The sequence below is a fragment of the Haliotis cracherodii genome, unplaced genomic scaffold (assembly GCF_022045235.1).
Source record: "Haliotis cracherodii isolate W230 unplaced genomic scaffold, xgHalCrac1.p SCAF_14, whole genome shotgun sequence".
NCBI lineage: Eukaryota > Metazoa > Mollusca > Gastropoda > Lepetellida > Haliotidae > Haliotis > Haliotis cracherodii.
The window spans coordinates 26,949,042-26,968,983 of NW_027266269.1; positions in this window are offsets into that span (position 1 = coordinate 26,949,042).

Sequence of the window (19,942 nt, forward strand, 5' to 3'; positions counted from 1 at the left end):
TTCCAAGTATGATATCCATTAAAGACACGAAATATCAATGTAAGAAAATAATGTAAACTGAAACGAAAATATTATAAAAATGCTATTAAGGCTAATTATGGCAAACGTTGGAACAGTCAATCTGACTAGACACGCATACAGAAGATGTGTCCACATCGTTTATAATAAATCTATATCTACTGTTTGAATAATGGAAATTTGTGGCAATGTGGGGTTAAGCTAAGGATTAGAGGCTGGTCCAGGTGAAGGCAGTGGAGGCTCGACCCGGGTACAGATTGCTCGGCTGTATGCAGGGGCACGTGCTGCACGCTCCGCCCCTCACGTTCTGCACACACGACGTAGCCAATTACCGGCACTAGACAAGGGAGATAACCGCGGGCAACAAACCGTCATTCAGGCTCTTCTGTAACGTGGAGTATTGATGCCTTCTATTATCACCTTCCTCTAAACTCTTTACACGCCTCTTCACAAGCTCATCGGGAGATAATTTGTGAAGTTTTAAATAAACATTGAACACGTAGAGCACTTCACAAAGCATCGCGTGAAATACTCACATCCGTTTATGCAGTGGTTCACACACATCGTGTCCAATTTATTCCAATAACGTAATTAACAATAATGTCGGACTTGGCGTATGAGGCAGTTGCGGACAGTGCAACATACTGACGAGGTGATTTGTTGAACACCAAGTAGCACAACCGCCTGGGACGCGCGCCCCGGGGAGGTTTCTGGAATATCAAATGCTCTTATATGTAAATAAAATCGGTTACTTTAATCAGGGGAAGTACAGTCGTATATGCAGTCAGTGAGAATGAATGAGTTAGGTATTATGCTGTTTAGCTGAAGGGGTCTGGGCTTTGCACGTTTGCATCCTAGACGTATTCGTCATTGGTGCATAGTGTTATTCGTGAGGATCGGACACTCGGACACTGATCGCTTTGTTCTTTATCCATGCTGGTTTGTCTGGTCAAGAGTCGATTATGTGTTATGGGATAAAGCTGTTGTGTTGTGTTAAAGCTGTTGTGTGATGTCATTAAGCTGTTGTGTTATGTGTTAAAGCTGTTGTGTCATGTGATAAAGCTGTTGTTTGATGTGTTAAAGCTGTTGTGTAATGTGATAAAGCTGTTGTGTTATGTGATAAAGCTGCTGTGTTATGTGATAAAGCTGTTGTGTTATGTGTTAAAGCTGTTATGTGATGTCATTAAGCTGTTGTGTTATGTGTTAAAGCTGTTGTGTCATGTGATAAAGCTGCTGTGTTATGTGATAAAGCTGTTGTGGTGTGTGATAAAGCTGTTGTGACATTTCTGACGACGGCATTAACCAACATTCACTCACTCACTCACTCACTACCTCTCTCCGCCTTCAAGCAGGTGATACTTCAGGTTTCCCCAACACTCATACGTCACACATACCTGGAGGCTGGCTACAGTTGTGTCAACCCAACTCACTCACTCATGCCACTTTTGTTCATGTTAAAGTTTACAACACAAGGGACTAATTATTTCATCGATATTTTTCTCACATGACATATTAAACAAACACAAATCCCGACTAGCTTCTACCGGAGATATCGGTTGGGTGAGCTCACCCGATAATCTCCAAGGGATTGCGCTGCAATGAAACTGGAACAATATGCTTTGATGACACATCTTCGGTTACCATGACGTCACAGTCAAATGACATCTCTAATCTCTCTGCCACTAAAGTTGGTAACCTGTACTTTGTATACTCCTCGACATGGGTACAATATGTGAATCCCATTTCTGGTGTCCCCCGCCGTGATATAACTGGAATATTGCTCAAAGCGGCGTAAAATCATACTCACTCACTCACTTTTATACTCCTCTCGCCGGATATTACTGTTTACACAATGAACAATTTTGGGGGGATAAATAAAGTCTCACCCTTGTGCATGATATAACAATAAATAATAAACAATATCAATAAATACATTAAAGATGCCCTATCTTTACTAAATTATTGTAATTCTAATTTGTACTTAAATTGCCTTCTGTTTCTCATGATATTGGGAGGCACGGGTGGCCCAGTCGTCTAAGGCGCCGCGATTCGCAATGCAGAGTTGCGTCCCTTGGGCACACCAGAAACCTATGATTGTGGGTTCCAATCGCGGTTCGCCCCGATTATGTTTCTAGGTTTGTCAGCACCATACCCGTGCTCGTGGGTTTCACCGAAGTGGTAAACGTCTCAGACCTGCATCACTTCGGGCTTTCCTCCCACATAAAGCTGATACGCCGCGATATAACTGGAATATTGTTAAAAGCAGCGTTAAACCCAACTCACTCACTCACTCACTCATGATATTGTACCACCACTTTGTATATAATACATGCATCTATATTGTACTTGAGCCCGTGGCTTTTATACTGAAATAAACTTCTTCTATATAAAAACTCTTCGAAAAAAAGGTTTTGAATTCTGCCAGCCTTGGAGGTTTTAGCTCTTATCAGCTCGTGTTGATAGGTTGGTATTGATGACTTGTTTTCATCGGAGTATGATTATAATTCCATTAACTCGATGGTACCGATTCCTATATAACACCTCCTCTCGAACACGATACACGTGCACACATTGATTCTCACCTTTACAAGCGTACATAACGGGTTGTGTGAAACACAGGGTTTTTTCCTATTTGCAATTCATTAGAGGGCGAGTTCCATTACCATGGTGTCAGGAGCCACCATCCAATCATTGATCTATCTGCTCACATTTTACTAGTCATAAAAAACAATTGATCGATACTTCATGATTAAAATTTGTTCTTGCAAAAAAAGGACTTATTACTTTGTTACGGGTTATCAGCATCTGATTTACATGACCCACGTCATGAAACGTAAGAGGCGGCTAACGGGATCGGGGGTCAGGCTCGCTGACTAGGTTGATGCATGTCATCGGTCCCAATTGCGTGGACCAATGCTCATGATGTCAATCACTGAACTGTCTGGTCCAGACTCGATTATTTACAGACCGCCGTCACATAGCTGGACTATTGTTGAACAATAAACAAAACATAAATAACAAGGCAGAAACTTCAGATAAAAGCTCAGTGACTTCGCATGGACGATGGTATGAGCCCACTCCATTTGATGGACCATGTTGCAAGGTGTGTTATATTTTACGGATGAAGAAAAGTCGTCAAATTCTTGAAGGTGTTGTACGAAGGCCTTGTGTGTGTATATCTTATGTCTAACGTACCCGACCGCCTCCGTGGTCTAGTGGCAGAGCGTCCGTCCGGAGAGCGGAAGGTCCGGGATTCAAACTCCAGCCGCGTCATACCAAAAGACATAAAAAGATGGTACTTGTTGTTACCCTGTCTGGCGCTCGGCATTAAGGGGCTAAAACAAGGACTGGCCGGCTCGGAGTCAGTATACTGTGTCTGAGTGGGGTATTCATGTTAAACTGCGGCATGGTATCTAAGTGTGCTAGCACTTTAAATCGGCAATAGTCCGGACTAGTACAAGCAGTCACACACACATGCACGTCGCTATTTAAGTGCAATAATCATGGACGCGACGTTTAACCCAATTTCACCTCACCTCACCTCACCTCTAACGTACCCGTGTTCAGACACGTGATCGGTCTTCTAATTGTGTTCACAATAAACCACTTGACCATGAAAACCTGAGTAGTTTTTATCTTGCTTGCTTGCTTGCTTGTTGTTTAACGCCACTCTCAGCAATATTCCAGCTTTATGACGGCGCTCTGTAAATAATCGAGTCTGGATCAGACAATCCAGTGATTGACATCATGAGCATAGACTATCTACTTTTATATCTACTTGGGTCAAGAATTTCAGACTCTTGTATCTTCTTCTAAAACCTCACTTACTTCTTCGTTTGGGTGGGGAAGCCTAGTGGTTAAAGCGTTCGCTCGTCACGGCGAATTCCCAGGTTCGATTCCCCACATGGGCAGATTGTGTGAAGCTCATTTCTGGTGTACCCCGCCGTGATATTGCCGGAATATTGCATAAAGCGGCGGAAACCTATCTTCCCGAGGCAAGAGAGTAAACTGACTATACAAGTCCAGTTTCGACCCTTGCCGAACTAGGCTGGCATTGTGGAGTAAGATTTTGGCTGGACTAACGAGTCTATGAATAGTCCAATCAAAATCGCGTACCGAAATCGAAATCCGGTTCGTAAACTGTCGTGCAGATTTCGGTCGATTGCAGTATATGCAAAGCATGTGCACCGCCAGCTCGTTGTAAAGAGATATTTTCCAAATCTTTTCATTATTTTAATCAAGGTGTTCACGTGATTTGATGCATTTCGCGATGTAAAACCCGTTTCATCACGATATAGAACTTGATTATCGATCAGATCGTCCTGACTGGGTGCCACCATTTTGCGTGAAGCAAACGCAAGTGATACGCGAGGTGGAATCTGATTGGTCCATAGAAAAGGCTTAGAAGGGACATAACTGGTTATAGCCACTGGTGGCGCTACGATCGAGCCCAGGAATTCCAGCCTAGTTCGGCAAGGGTGGAAACTGTACTTTTAAAGTCAGTTAACCCTCTTGCCTCGGAAAGATGCGTTAAAAAATACTAACTTACTCTTCCTATTTGATAAGGATAACCACGTGTAAAGACTCCAGCCGCAATATGGTTTAAAACCCAACTCACTCACTCACTCTCTATATGCAAATACGACTGTAGTTCATGTCACCGTCTTTAACTGCATTCAAGTGTGTTTATTATCTTGTTGCCGGGCTATGTCATAGCCAGATAATTACGCTCTGGTAAGCAAAGTGATGCTCGGCTGTATCTTCTTCCAATTCAGCAGTTGCACTGTTCACCGGTGTCAGCACAATTAAGATTATCTGGTATGACGAGTCTTTGTAGTTTGTTTGTAGCTGATCAGGGCAAATTTAATAGATTCACATGGTCACACATGCTTCGAGCTGCTTAATGGGTTTATTATTGACAACCTTGTTGCATTCAAAACAGCAATCTAAAGTGGTGTCTTTTATTGTTTCGTCATAAAACCACACGTATCGGGTTGGCGTACGATCCCGTTGAAAATATATCCACTTTCACATTGTGGAAAGTATATTGCACACACACACACGCACGCACACATGCACCCACAGTGACACATACGTCTTGCAATGTAAGCGCAAAAACGTGGCATTAAATCCCTCCCTCGATTGCAGTTCTATAACGCGAGTGACTGAGTATGGTTTTACGCCGCAATTAAGACTATTCCAGCGCTATCACGGTAGGGGACACCAGAAAAATGGACTTCACACATTGTACCATGTGGAGAATCGAACCTGGGAATTCGCCGTGACGAGCCAACGCTTTAACGACTAGGCTACCCCACCAGTCCACCTCTATAACGGCAAGACTTCACGCATTGTATGGGTGATCGAGTTCAGTTCAACGCTGTTTCCAGTAACTTATATATATCACATGGTGGGGGGGGGGGGGGGGGGGGGGGGGGGGGGGAGGGGAGGGGACCCAAGCTGACAGACCTCCTAGACGCGTTCCACTTTCGGGAAACTTGCCAGCAAGAGTGGCTGGCATATGTAAACCCCAAACCCCAAACCATTTTTTGGCGAGTCTCGGGTTCGAACCCAAGAATACAGATTTCTGGTACGTTTGGGTGAGGTGAGGTGAGGTGAGGTGAAGTGAGGTGAGATGAGTTGAATTTGGTTTAATGCCGCATTCTAGATACATAGCGACATGCACGTCGTGTGTTTTTGTTTGTTTGTTTGTAGTTGTTTTTTGTGTGCGTGCGTGCACGTGTGCGTGCGCTACCCCACAAACATTCCAAGCTTCAGTTTAACATGCAAACACGCTCCTATACATAACACTGACTCCAAACCGACCCGCCCTGTTTCATCCCATTAATGACGAACGCCATTCACGGAAACGAGACTTACTGTCGGTTAATGTCCTCATGACACGACCGGGGTTCGAACCACCGACCTTCCGCTCTATACACAGACATTCTATACGCAAGATATGTAAATTGTAGAAAACGTGGCCAACATCCTGGACGAGAAACACGTGCAACACGTGCCAACATGAAGACTGAGCACTTGAGTTTCTACCGAAACACCGCATTGAAAGAATCAAAACGTTGTAATCCTAAAGCAAACTCTCTATAGATTGTTACTGCAGCTTCAAAATGCCACTTAAAGACGAAACGGGACAGAAATACCTTGCGCTCATGTGTGGAACACCAACTCGTGTTATTCCGGGACAAGCCGAAGAGCGACTCGTGCCCCTATCAGGGCCATATTTGCGACCGGGTTCCGTCTTAGCGCAAACGGGCATACCTAAACAAATTGTCAATTCGTTGCGAAATGGTTCACATACATTTCCCCATATATTACATTTATTTAAGATGCAATTTAAAGCACATCGGGACGTGCGGAATTATACATTATGATTGAACACATTTAACTGTATCTTGGGTATATTTTTAGATGCAAGACATATGTAAAATCAAAAATTATTTCTAAGGGATTCTTTGACGAAGAAATTTGAAATCATACGCGCATTCTGATTGGTTTGTCGTATTTTCGCACAAAACATTCATCGATAGGGGGACGAGTCTTTTTTCAGGTTACGGAAAGGGGCGAGTGGTGACGAATGGCTCTTCTTGCAGTTTACGGAAAGGGGCGAGTGGTGACGAATGAAGTGTGGAAATGTATCCGGTGAAGGAAAGGCTTTCATTATATTTTCGTTTTATGACTTAATAATTCATTGCTAGAATATAGGTGAATGTATGCCTTTAAGCAACCCGTTGCAATTCTGTTTCATAATATGAATCATTGTTCAAGGATTCGACAAGTATCGAATTGGTACGAATCACTTCACACGGCAGAACCTAACGATCCATACAACCAAATCAGTGCACACATTATGAGGTACACTGCTGACACTTTCCAGAATATCGACTCAAGAACATACATGGGGTATTTATTCTCTGTATACAGTTCGTTGTAGCAACGGGGGCGGTGGGGTAGCCTGGTGGTTAAAGCGTTCGCTCGTCACGCTGAAGACCCAGGTTCGATTCCCCACATGGGTACTCTGTGTGGAGCCCCTTTTCTGGTGACCCCGCCGTGATATTGCTGGAGTATTGCTAAAAGCGGCGTAAAACTATACTCACTCACTCATGGCAGCAACGTGGCGACATGACTGCGTATTTGTATATCAAAAAAACATGCCAACCCAGCGTCTTCCTTGATCAGAGCAGTCATGATCTGTGGTTTTAGTCAGCGTCTTCCTTGATCAGAGCAGTCAGGATCTGTGGTTTTAGTCAGCGTCTTCCTTGATCAGAGCAGTCATGATCTGTGGTTTTAGTCAGCGTCTTCCTTGATCAGAGCAGTCAGGATCTGTGGTTTTAGTCAGCGTCTTCCTTGATCAGAGCAGTCAGGGTCTGTGGTTTTAGTCAGCGTCTTCCTTGATCAGAGCAGTCAGGATCTGTGGTTTTAGTCAGCGTCTTCCTTGATCAGAGCAGTCAGGATCTGTGGTTTTAGTCAAGCTGACTTGGGTTACACAATCAACATTCCCTTTAATGCCTGTTTGTAAGTGTAGTCTTCCTATTGCCTTCACACGAAATGAAATTGCCGAGGACGGACCATCGTCTCGTTGCTTCGAATCGGCCATGCAAGAGCTAACATGGCTTCAAACATGGAAGAAATGGCTCTTGATTCAACTATCGAATCTCTCGTCTATTAGATTCCCGGAGCTGAAAGAGCCGTCAATTTGATTTAACGCCAAGTCCGCTCAAGCACAGTACGGTGACTGTGATAGGCCTGGTGCCGATGTAAATAATATGAAAATAATACACTATATTGGCCAGAATTTCCCCTCGTTACAGCGCTGATTGGAAATAATTCCCCCCAAACTAAGACAGATTTCATGCCACTGTGGCGATCACGTGACCCTTGGATGTCAGTGCCTGGAAGTGCGGGAAGTGCGGGAACCTTAGTGGGAGGTATTGTCTTGGTCTTCAATAGCTTCTTTTGAAGCGCCACGGTGTTCGCATCTTTGTTTAGTGTAACAAGACGTCGTAATATATTCAAAAACAAAATTCTGTTGTGAAAATAACAAATGCCCACTAAAATTATTTTTTAAACATTTGATTATTTACATCGTTATCCGATAATGATATGTGGAACAGGTGAAATAAACCTGCGTGATGTTTGGTGGAGCCCCACGTGGTGTTTAATTCTAAAATATAGGTGCCTCACTCTGGCAGTGTGGGTTCGAATCCCGGACGGGACTCAACCCCAAAAGTTCGAGAATCTGTACTTCACTCAGGAAAAGAAATCCCTAATATAACATTTGTTACAATTGACCAATTTCTGAAAGGCATTGTGTGTTCATACAATACAGTTGATGATCTCATGATCGCATGACCAACGCCCCTCACTTTTAGTTTGAACCGACATGAAAAGACCATTGAGCATAAATGCTGATATAATCTTAACCGGAATGACCAACGTAAAGAAAATAATAACGGTACTCTCTAACACAGAACATCGTTATATTTTTCGTCTTCTAAATAGTGATAAATATTTCAATCTGCATATTTCATTTACTGTCCTTTCCGAAATTCAGCGGGACGTACTAAAATGGCAAACGTCCTCGATCTGCGCGATCTTCACTCACTCACTCACTCACTCACTTACTCACTCTGCCTCCGTGGTCTAGTGGTGGAAGGCCCGGGGTTTGATCGCCGGCCATCTTATCCCATAAGACGTTATACTCTGTCTGAGTAGGGTATTCATGTTAAACTGCGGCATGGTATCTCAGTGGACGTGTGCTAAAACCGGCATCAGTCCGGACTAGTGCAAGCAGCCACACACACACACACACACACACACACACACACACACGCACACACGCACGCACGTACGCACGCGCACACACACACACACACACACACACGTGCATGGACGTCGCGATATAGGTGCAGTAATCTTGGACGCGACGTTAAACCCCATTTCAACTCATTCACTCACTCTTGAAGTAAATCCTTCAATTTTTCAACGTCCCCGTTAAAGGTATTTGTAGAGACATCACAAGACCTTCATCCGTCGCAGTGCACATCCCATCTTCTGTTAACAGGAGCGTGAAGCAAGGCCGCGAAGCAATTACCTGCTTCCAATAGGGTTACTACACTGAGCGCTGTATTTACACGAGGTGGGACCTGCCACTCAAACAGGGTCTACATCATCAATAGACTTAGGTCGGCAAATCAGATCTAATCACAGTTTGAATATTTACAGAGGCCGATCAAAGATCACTGATTTGTGAGGCGGGTGTTGTGGAAAAGATGGCCGCCAGGGATTTCCCCAGGACAAGACCAGTTCCACACATCAAAGTACTCCGTCCGTGCGACCCGGAAAAAGTTCAAGTACTTGTCGTCATGCAGTATTTTGAAAGCTTGTATTGACTTTGACGAGAGCCGTCACTGTCACAATTATGTCGATGGCTAAGTCACCTCATTATGATATTTCCGTTAACACTGACACCTTGCTGAGCGGTGTGAAAGACGACTGTGCGAGGGTGTGAGTCTATGATAAACGCCTCACCTTGTCTGCCATTGTCAAGCCTGTTCAGATGACATGTTGAACATCGTACAGGAAGCACTAGGTAATGGCTTCCTGACTGTCATTACTTCACCTTGACAACTGAGTAGCAGCGAAGACACGGACTAATATATATGGCTTCAAATAAGAACTCTTGCAGATCATAATTAGTCTTACCCATACTATTATTACACAAGGACCGTATTCACAACCGGGATGTTGTGACAGCCTGAACACGTGGCACGTCATTAGAATAAGGTTTCCATTTCGATTCGTATATACTATTCAAAAGAAATTAAGGACCACCATATTGCTGAAGATAATCGGTGAGGTGAAATGGGGTTTAACGTCGCGTCCAAGATTATTGCACTTAAATAGCGACGTGCATGCACGTGTGTGTGGCTGCTTGTACTAGTCCGGACTAATGCCGATTTATAGTGCTAGCACACTGAGATACCATGCCGCAGTTTAACATGAATACCCCACTCAGACACAGTATACTGACTCCGAGCCGACCAGTTCTTGTTTTAGTCCTTTTATGCCGAGCGCCAGACAGGGTAACAACAAGTACCATCTTTTAACGTCTTTTGGTATGACGCGGCCGAGGATCGAACCCCAAGACCTTCCGCTTTCCGGGCTGATGCTCTACCACTAGACCACGGAGGCGGTCGAAGATAATCGGTTGTGGTATGACTTACTGACTATATATAGTTATAAGAAGAATCGGGTGGCCGTTAATTTCTTTTGAGAAGTATCTATGTTTCGAGCTGTCTAGACTTGCGAACGACGTTGCGTTTGGAAGAAACACTTAAAAACATTGCTTAGAGTACATGCTCTTGTTGTAGTTTGTTGTCTAACCAATTATAACAGCTGAACAACTGACGACTTGACGTCAACAACTTAAACTGGTCATGATGGTAATAATATCAATAATATCATATTGATAAGTATAGTCACAACAACGTCTGTTTCAAGGAGAGAAATGTCCACGGAACCTTGTTTAAATACGACCATGTAGCTTACACGGAAACTGAACTGGACGGTTAGAGATCCAGAATATTTTGGGGATACAGTAAACGACGGTTATAATGAACACGCTTATAACGAATTGACTGATATAACGAACTTATTTTTTAGTCCCGGCCATTTGTTGTATATATGCTGTATATATGCTTATAACGAACTACGGTTATAACGAACTAAAATAAGTGGTCCCCTTGAGTTCGTTATAACCGTAGTTTACTATATTTTTTCGACATTGTGTGCTCAGTCTTCGCTGCAAGACATATCACTAAAAATAGTATCATCCCTAATAATATATGTCCAGTATAATTCGATTGTATTTCAGTTATTAAATTTAATACTGCCATCAATACCGGTCGACGGCATAGTTTCATTTTCAGTCCGATTCGAATTACACGATGGCGGCATTATTATGCTAAATATAGCCGTCCAATCAAAGTACACTGATGAGCGATAGAAATAAGCTGCTGATGACAAATGGGATGATGGCGAACAGGTCCAGGTTGTTTATATTATTCCCATTATAGCATAAAGAACACACTGAAAGCCGTTATACCTGTTGTGTACAGTTTCAAAGCTATTTTAGATATGCACTTTTTACTTTACAAACACGAATCTCTCTATAATCCAGATGTCTGTTTTAGCTGCTGTTGCCGTTATTACCTAGCTTCAATAAAGTTTTATCTTCTTTTTCACCTGCCGTAGTGACAGGGTCGTATTTTCGACTATTAATCATTTATGGAGCGTGTTTCTTATTATTTTGTTCATTGATATTGATAAAAACTATACTTCAATGGTACAAGCCACGTTCACATTCAATACACTATCTTATCCTGATGTTCACTTCATCATTGCCTGAGATTCAGCCTCTGCAGCTGCCCCGTACAATGACAGAGTCAACGACCTCGATATTAATCTCAATGCATACACGTCTTATGAGTCACGAGTTCTGCAATACCGTTATGAAAATAAGCAAAAAAATTGAATCAATTGTATTGACTAACTGTTTGAGAGGCAGGTTTATTTCATGACTTTTTTAATATGAAAAACAATGCAGGCAATATAAATACTTCATGAAGCCTGACTGTTCCGACATGAGAGCAGAACCACCATGCCTATCTTAGAGACGAGGCAGGTGCGCACTCAATGGGAATCTATGCATTAAAATACTTCGGTGTTACTTGTTTTTAACTGAAGCTGGAATGATCTGAATATAGAATACGAGTAGAGGTTTTAGAAATGTAGAATAACCGTTGATATTAATCGTACCGACAAATAAAAAAATACACTTCGGATTTAACGCTGGTTTTATTAATAATCCAGTAATTGGGTGCCACAGGAATATATTTTGAATCTACATATGTCATGCATCTAAATATATACCCAAGATATAGTTAAATGTGTTCAATCATACTGTATAATACCGCATGCCCCGATGTGCTTTAAATTGCATCTGAAATATATATGATATATGGGGAAATATAGGTGAACCATTACGCAACGAGTTGAAAATTGTTGTAGGTATGCCAGTTTGCGCTAAGACGGAACCCGGCCCAAAAATGGCCACGAGAGGGGCACGAGTCGCTATTCGGCTTATCCCGGAATAACACGAGTCGGTCACGAATGCGGTCGGATGTGTGTTCGGGCTGTACGTTAAAATGATGACAGATTGCGAAAAAGTGGTGTTTTTTTGCCACTTGATAAAAAGATGAATCGTCCATGCTCTGACCAGTATAATGACATTGCGGCTGGCACAACGCCTTACACCTACGCTGATCTCACGCTGTAAGGTAATATTGATGACGGAAATCTTTAAGAAAATCATCAGGGGTCTTATGTTGATAGAACAATTGATAGATATTTTTTATAAATAATGGCGAAGACAATTGGATTATTTTGAAGCATGGATCTTTTCTCATGTCTCATTATTATTGATATGGCAGAATTGACGTTTTGACATATAAACGAGACTCTACGAGACCAGCTGGGGAAAGAACGGGATACTTGATATAGTCCCAATTTCGTTTCATTTCGACTTGTATGAATTCAAATAACACAGTGCAATACTATCTTGGAATAATAAAAGCAATGCTATGGAAATGGAATAATGTGATACAACTTATTATGGCTCGCCGTCAAAAAAATTTTTTTGTCTTGTTGAAATGTCAAAAGGAGTTTTATGGGAGTAACTCATATGAAACATATGCACTCTTGTTTTTAAAGTGCATTTTTATGTTTTAGTATTTTGTTGTAAACATGAAGTATATCCATGGCACTAACTTGTTGATTGTTAAGACGTTTTGAATTCAGACGTTTTTCAGACATTTTTGACCAGAAATGAAATTTCACAGATCTGCATCTGATGATTATGTTGATCTCAAGGTCGTCGACGTTACCCAGTGATACACATGACACAAGATTAGGTCAAACTGGGTGTCTCCCATTCAGCATATTGTATGGCTGCAATTGTTTGAATTAGTAGTAGTAGTAGTAGTAGTAGTAGTAGTAGTAGTAGTAGAAGGTCAGGCCTATATGTACGTAGGGATGTAGGTTAGAGACAAACTTCAGAATGTCCATATCAAAGGCAAACTTCAGGCAGAATGTAAATAATGTAGACTTAAGAACATCTGGAGTTCAGAGCTGAAAGCTCGCAAAAAAGTCAAAAACACAAATATTAATGCTACCCGTCCTTTCATATTCCTTTTGGTGTTGTTGATTGATCGAAACAAGAAATTCAGGGTATTGACACCCTAACAAGAAGAATCATGACAGAAAATAGATCCTACCACCCTCACTCTACCCTCAATCGCTTATATTTAACAGTTATAATGGGAGGGTGTGGTTTGATTAACGTGGAGGCTCTTCATGATAGAATTGTACTGTGCACTTTTGCAAACACCTTTTGATCTAATGCTCCTCTTGTAAAGCATGTCAAGACTCATGATGAAAACAAGGCATTCCGCAGTTTTCTTAAGTGAACCAAGGATGTGGGGCATAATCTCATTGTCAATGTTGATTTTGTTGATGATTTGTGATTGACAAGATTCGGGATAAACAGGATAAATATGCGGACCTCGCTTTGTACCTACCAAGTACCTACCAAGTTATCCGACTCCCCATTGTTCTCGGTGCCATAGGTTTGGTACCTCCCAATCTGTTGACTGACATTGGGGGAGTAAACGTGTTTGCTGCCAGGACACAGTATACAGATTCGGGGCCCTTGTTTTAGCCCGTTAATGCCGAGCGCCAGGCAGGGTAACAACAAGTCCCATCTTTTAGTCTTTTGGTATGACGCGGCCAAATTATTTCAGGGGGACTACGACTACGACAAAATTCTGCAAGAATGTATTAGTATTCATTTTTTTAAATGTTTTCTGGCCATGATACACGGGGGTTAATGTCGACACAATATGTTTTATTATGATAATGATGTTACGACCGTTTCCAGTAGAACCAATTTCGCACAATTTTCCGCTGATGTTGTGCTATGATCTGTAAGTTTAAATGTCACAAACGGTCCCTTTTGTCGTTACATGGACATACTTTACAAGACAAACAGTCAACCAATCATGGATTCAACGCAAGTATTCCTCCGCATTTTAGTTCCCTCATGGGAAATAAACGTACATACAAGGACAAAACTTCATTGGCAGGCAAATCTATTGCCCAAATAAGTCTTAACTGAAGCTTAAGACGGTTGTGACATAAATGCCTACTGATTCAATACAGTAAGTAAACACATCTGATTGCAGAGGCAAGGACTATGAATTCCATTGGTTGAACGGGTCCATTCGATCTGAACCAATCAGTTGTATAGTCAATCATGAACAATTAACCAAAGAATTTGAAGATGTAAAAAGTCTTGGAATATTCAGGATGGTCTCAGGAGAAGCCTCATGACTGAGGGTTCAGCATCACCGGGCAGCTGGCACCTTGATCTATTGACAAGATAGCTAGACAGTTGATGAATACTGTCTACCGTGGCCCGGTTTCGCAGCAGCATTTCTAAAGACACGGGGCATAGAAACCTGCCTGTAGCAGAATCAGGGTTGACCCATGTCTCGATCCCTCACAGCAAGGTCGTCGTTGTAAGGTCACAACATACTGCTTGCCGCACCACTCATTATATTTGCAGATGACCTCCCGGCTCACTGCAGGTACCACTGCGCTGTAATGTAATTAGATCCCAGAAGAACAGAACGTATTTCTGTTGGTATGAGGTGTAACCACATGTCAGCGTTGCGCCAGTCAATCTCCTGGTAGTGAGTAGACCCATGGTTCACGTCCTATTGATTACAGAACACTGCTGGTGTTAGGTCTCCCGAGCACATTGGCAGAATGCCTGTCGAAATAGTTGCACAAACTATGAGATAAATCAAGAAATCACAGCTGAGAAACGTTTACTACACTGAGATAACGTCAGAAAATCAACACAGACAAATAGTTGACCTTTCTGTGAGATAACGTCAAGAAATCAACACAGATAAATAGTTGACCTCTCTGTGAGATAACGTCAAGAAATCAACACAGATAAATAGTTGACCTCTCTGTGAGATAACGTCAAGAAATCAACACAGATAAATAGTTGACCTCTCTGTGAGATAACGTCAAGAAATCAACACAGATAAATAGTTGAGCACTCTGTGAGATAATGGCAAGATATCAACATAGAGGAATACCTGACCACACTGTGAGGTAACGTCAAGAAATCACCACAGAGCAATAGTTGAACACTCTGTGGGACAACGTCTAGAAATCATCACAGAGAAATAGCGGACCACACTGTGGGATAACGTCAAGAAATCACCACAGAAAAAATAGTTGACCACACTGTGGGATAACGTCAAGAAATCACCACAGAGAAATAGCGGACCACACTGTGGGATAACGTCAAGAAATCACCACAGAGAAATAGTTGACCACACTGTGAGGTAACGTCAAGAAATCACCACAGAGCAATAGTTGAACACTCTGTGGGACAACGTCTAGAAATCATCACAGAGAAATAGCGGACCACACTGTGGGATAACGTCAAGAAATCACCACAGAAAAAATAGTTGACCACACTGTGGGATAACGTCAAGAAATCACCACAGAGAAATAGCGGACCACACTGTGGGATAACGTCAAGAAATCACCACAGAGAAATAGTTGACCACACTGTGAGATAACGTCAAGAAATCACCCCAAGGAAATTGTTTACTACACTGTGAGATAACGTCAAGAAATCACCACAGAGAAATAGTTTACCACACTGTGAGATAACGTCAAGAAATCACCACAGAGAAATAGTTGACCACTCTGTGAGATAATGTCAAGAAATCAAGACAGAGCAATAGTTGACCACTCTATGAGATAACGTCAAGAAATCACCACAGAGAAATAGTTGACCACTCTGTGGGATAACATCAAGAAATCACCACGGCTATGTTCTGAAATTCAGCTTGACAAATTCCGAATCCTCTCAACCAAACATCCGCACTAAAAAAAACTCTCAGAAGCTGGAGAAATCCGTTGTCACAAACCTTTGATCAATAGAGATCAAGACTATTACATTTCGTGAACATCCAACCAAGCAACAAATTTTGTTAGTGAGCATCCAATCATCTGGTCACAACTTTTTAATCCTTTTAATCCTGATCCTTATTATACACCTGGCTTTATTTCCTGTGTGATATTTGTTATTCTTACTGATCATGGAGCTCCATCCATTCATCTGTGTGCGACTTGTTATCGTCTACCGGTTATCACTTGTAGTTACCCCAGCTTGATAACGGTATAAGAATCTACATTCAAACGTCGCTAAATGCAACAACCCAGAAGTTGCTATCCATGTATGTTACGTCTTCTTGTGAAATAAAGGAAAAACATCATGCATATTTGGGGGGATAATTTTTATGAAACTGTTTGCTCTGTTTTAACTAGAAAAGGAAAATCACCAAAAATATTCATGTTCATTTTTTTTTAAAGTTCTTTATATGAACCAATAAGTACGAACAACCAAACATTTTAACAATACATACATGCATAAATCGACGAGCAAAACGGATCAATCGAGAAATCGATGACAGTTAAAACAAACCGTGTAATATCGAGAAATCGATGACAGTTAAAACAAACCGTGTAATATCGAGAAATCGATGACAGTTAAAACAAACCGTGTAGTATCGAGAAATCGATGACAGTTTAAACAAATTAAAGCGACGTAAGAAGGTGAGTGTGACGTACTCGAGGGTGCGTAATGCAACTACAGCCATGGTTTCCATTCTTCTGGCCATGTGTCTTATTCAATATAGCTACTAATTTAAGTAAAAACAACTTGGATGAATTTAGCTATGATACTATACAGGTCTATTCAGTGAACATATCAGTGACAACAAACTGTGAAACATTAAAATATGAATCATATACACTTCAAAGGGATTACTTTATTTGGCCTACTTACTAGCGAAAACAAACTGGTCACGTTAAAGAAGCCTATTAAACCCACTTGTAAAAACTAGCGGAAAGCACCATCTCACAAACTTCACTGAAAACAAACATTTTTACAGTTTAACGAAGCCGTTTAAAACTTTCAAGAGATTGCCAGTGTCTGGGTCATATCAATATGAGTAAAGGGGTGTGTCACAGTTAAAAATATTCCTCTGTCTGACAACTGGGTGTCTGACAACTGAGTGTCTGATAACTGGGTGTCTGACAATTGGGTGTCTGACAACTTGGTGTCTGACAACTGAGTGTCTGATAACTGGGTGTCTGACAATTGGGTGTCTGACAACTGGGTGTCTAACAACTGGGTGTCTGACAACTGGGTGTCTGACAACTGAGTGTCTGACAACTGGGTGTCTGACAACTGAGTTTCTGATAACTGGGTGTCTGAAAATTGGGTGTCTGACAATTGGGTGTCTGACAACTGAGTGTCTTACAACTGAGTGTCTGACAAGTGGGTGTCTGAAAATTGGATGTCTTACAACTGGATGTCTGACAACTGGGTGTTTGACAACTGGGTGTCTGACAATTGAGTGTCTGACAACTGAGTGTCTGATAACTGGGTGTCTGACAATCGGGTGTCTGACAACTGAGTGTCCGACAACTTGGTGTCTGACAACTGGGTGTCTGACAACTGAGTGTCGGATAACTGAGTGTCCGACAACTTGGTGTCTGACAACTGAGTGTCTTACAACTGAGTGTCTGGCAACTGGATGTCTGACAACTGGATGTCTGACAACTGGATGCCTGACAACTGAGTGTCTGACAACTGGGTGTCTGACAATTGGATGTCTGACAACTGGGTGTCTGACAATTGAGTGTCTAACAACTGAGTGTCTGACAACACAGTGTCTTACAACTGAGTGTCTAACAACTGAGTGTCTGATAACTGAGTGTCTGACAACTGGATGTATGACAACTGAGTGTCTGACAATTGGGTGTCTGACAATTGGGTGTCTGACAACTGAGTGTCTGATAACTGAGTGTCTGACAACTGAGTGTCTGATAACTGAGTGTCTGACAACTCGATGTATGCCAACTGAGTGTCTGACAACTGAGTTACTGACAACTGGGTTTCTGACAAATGGGTGTCTGACAACTGGATGTATGCCAACTGGGTGTCTGACAACTGGATGTATGCCAACTGAGTATCTGACAACTGGATGTATGCCAACTGAGTATCTGACAACTGGGTGTATGCCAACTGAGTGTCTGACAAATGGTAGGACCCCCTCATGAAACTAACACAAAGCGAGTGTGTACTTTCTCTTCCTTTCCTGTAGCCACACACAACTTCGCGACATTTGCTGTCTGGGAAATAACGCACTTGCTAAATAAACCAACCCAAGGCATTTCCAAGTACTCGTCATAAGACTCTCCATCAACTGGTTCCTTCCTTAAACATAACGAGCAGCGACGGACAACATGTAGTGTTGCCTTAGGCACCCTGGTCACTTCAAGATACTGGTTACTGGCGTGGCACGGGTCCCAGGTGCTCCTTTAATTGGGGCGCGCGTTGCGCATGTCCTAATACAGGGTAAGGTGAGTGAGTCTGGTTTTACAGCGCTATTAACAATGATGTGTAATATCACGACGGGGACATCAGAAATGGGCGTCACACATTTTACTATGTCGGGTATCGAACCCGGGTCTTCGGCCTGTCGAGCAAACACTTTAACCACAAGGCTACCCGACCACCCCCAGGGTAAGGTGAAGTTATCGTCGTGCATCGATGTGCATGCGCGTATGTGCGTGACTGCGTGTGCTTGTCTGGGATTATGTCTATTTTACAGTGCTAACCCACTGATTTACCCTGTTGAAGATGGACGCCCCACTCAGACACTGAACATTGACTATCAGGTGAACTGGGCCTTAACGCGTTGAAGGTTATTTTATACGTATGTGCGTTCATGTGTGCGTGTGTGTGTGTGTGTGTGTGTGTGGCTGCTTGCACTAGTCCGGACTGATGCCGGTTATATAGTACTTGTCCACTGAGATACCATGCCGCAGTTTAACATGAATACCCTACTCAAACAGAGTATAACGTCTTATGGGATGAGACGGCCAGCGATCAAACCCCGGGCTTTCCACCACTAGACCATGGAGGCAGAGTGAGTGAGTGAGTGAAGATCGCACAGATCGAGGACGTTTGCCATTTTAGCACGTCCCGCTGAATTTCGGAAAGGACAGTAAATGAAATAAGCAGAAGTATTTATCACTATTTAGAAGACACAAAATATTATAAGGTTATTTTATACGTATGTGCGTTCATGTGTGCGTGTTTGTGTGTGTGTGTGTGTGTGTGTGTGTGTGTGTGTGTGTGTGTGTGTGTGTGTGTGTGTGTGTGTGTGTGTGTGTGTGTGTGTGCGCGTGTATGTGTGACATTGTAATGACTATGATACAACTGACAACTTGGAAGACGCGGGAGTAAAAGATTTATGGCGAACTAAAAAAATCCAATATGCATTGACAAGTTGTCTCCCCTGGAACATTCTGTGGACAGTGTGTTGTCTCACTAGTAGAAGCATTCGTAAAAGTCTCATCAAGGGTCGTCAAGCCGGCTTGTCTTCTTTCACTATCATTTAAACTTTCGTAATGAGGTGTTAGGCCCTTAAGTCGTTCAAACTCTGTCATGGGACTCACGGGACTTGGGACTCACGGGACTTGGGACTCACTGGACTTGGGACTCACGGGACTCGGGACTCAGGGGACGTGGGACCCACGGAACTTATAATTAGGACCCACGGAGCTTGAGACCCACGGGATTTGGGACTCACGGGACTTGGGACTCACGGGACTCGTGACCCATGGAACTTGGGACTCACGGGACTTGGGTCTCACGGGATTCGGGACCCACGGGACTCAGGAC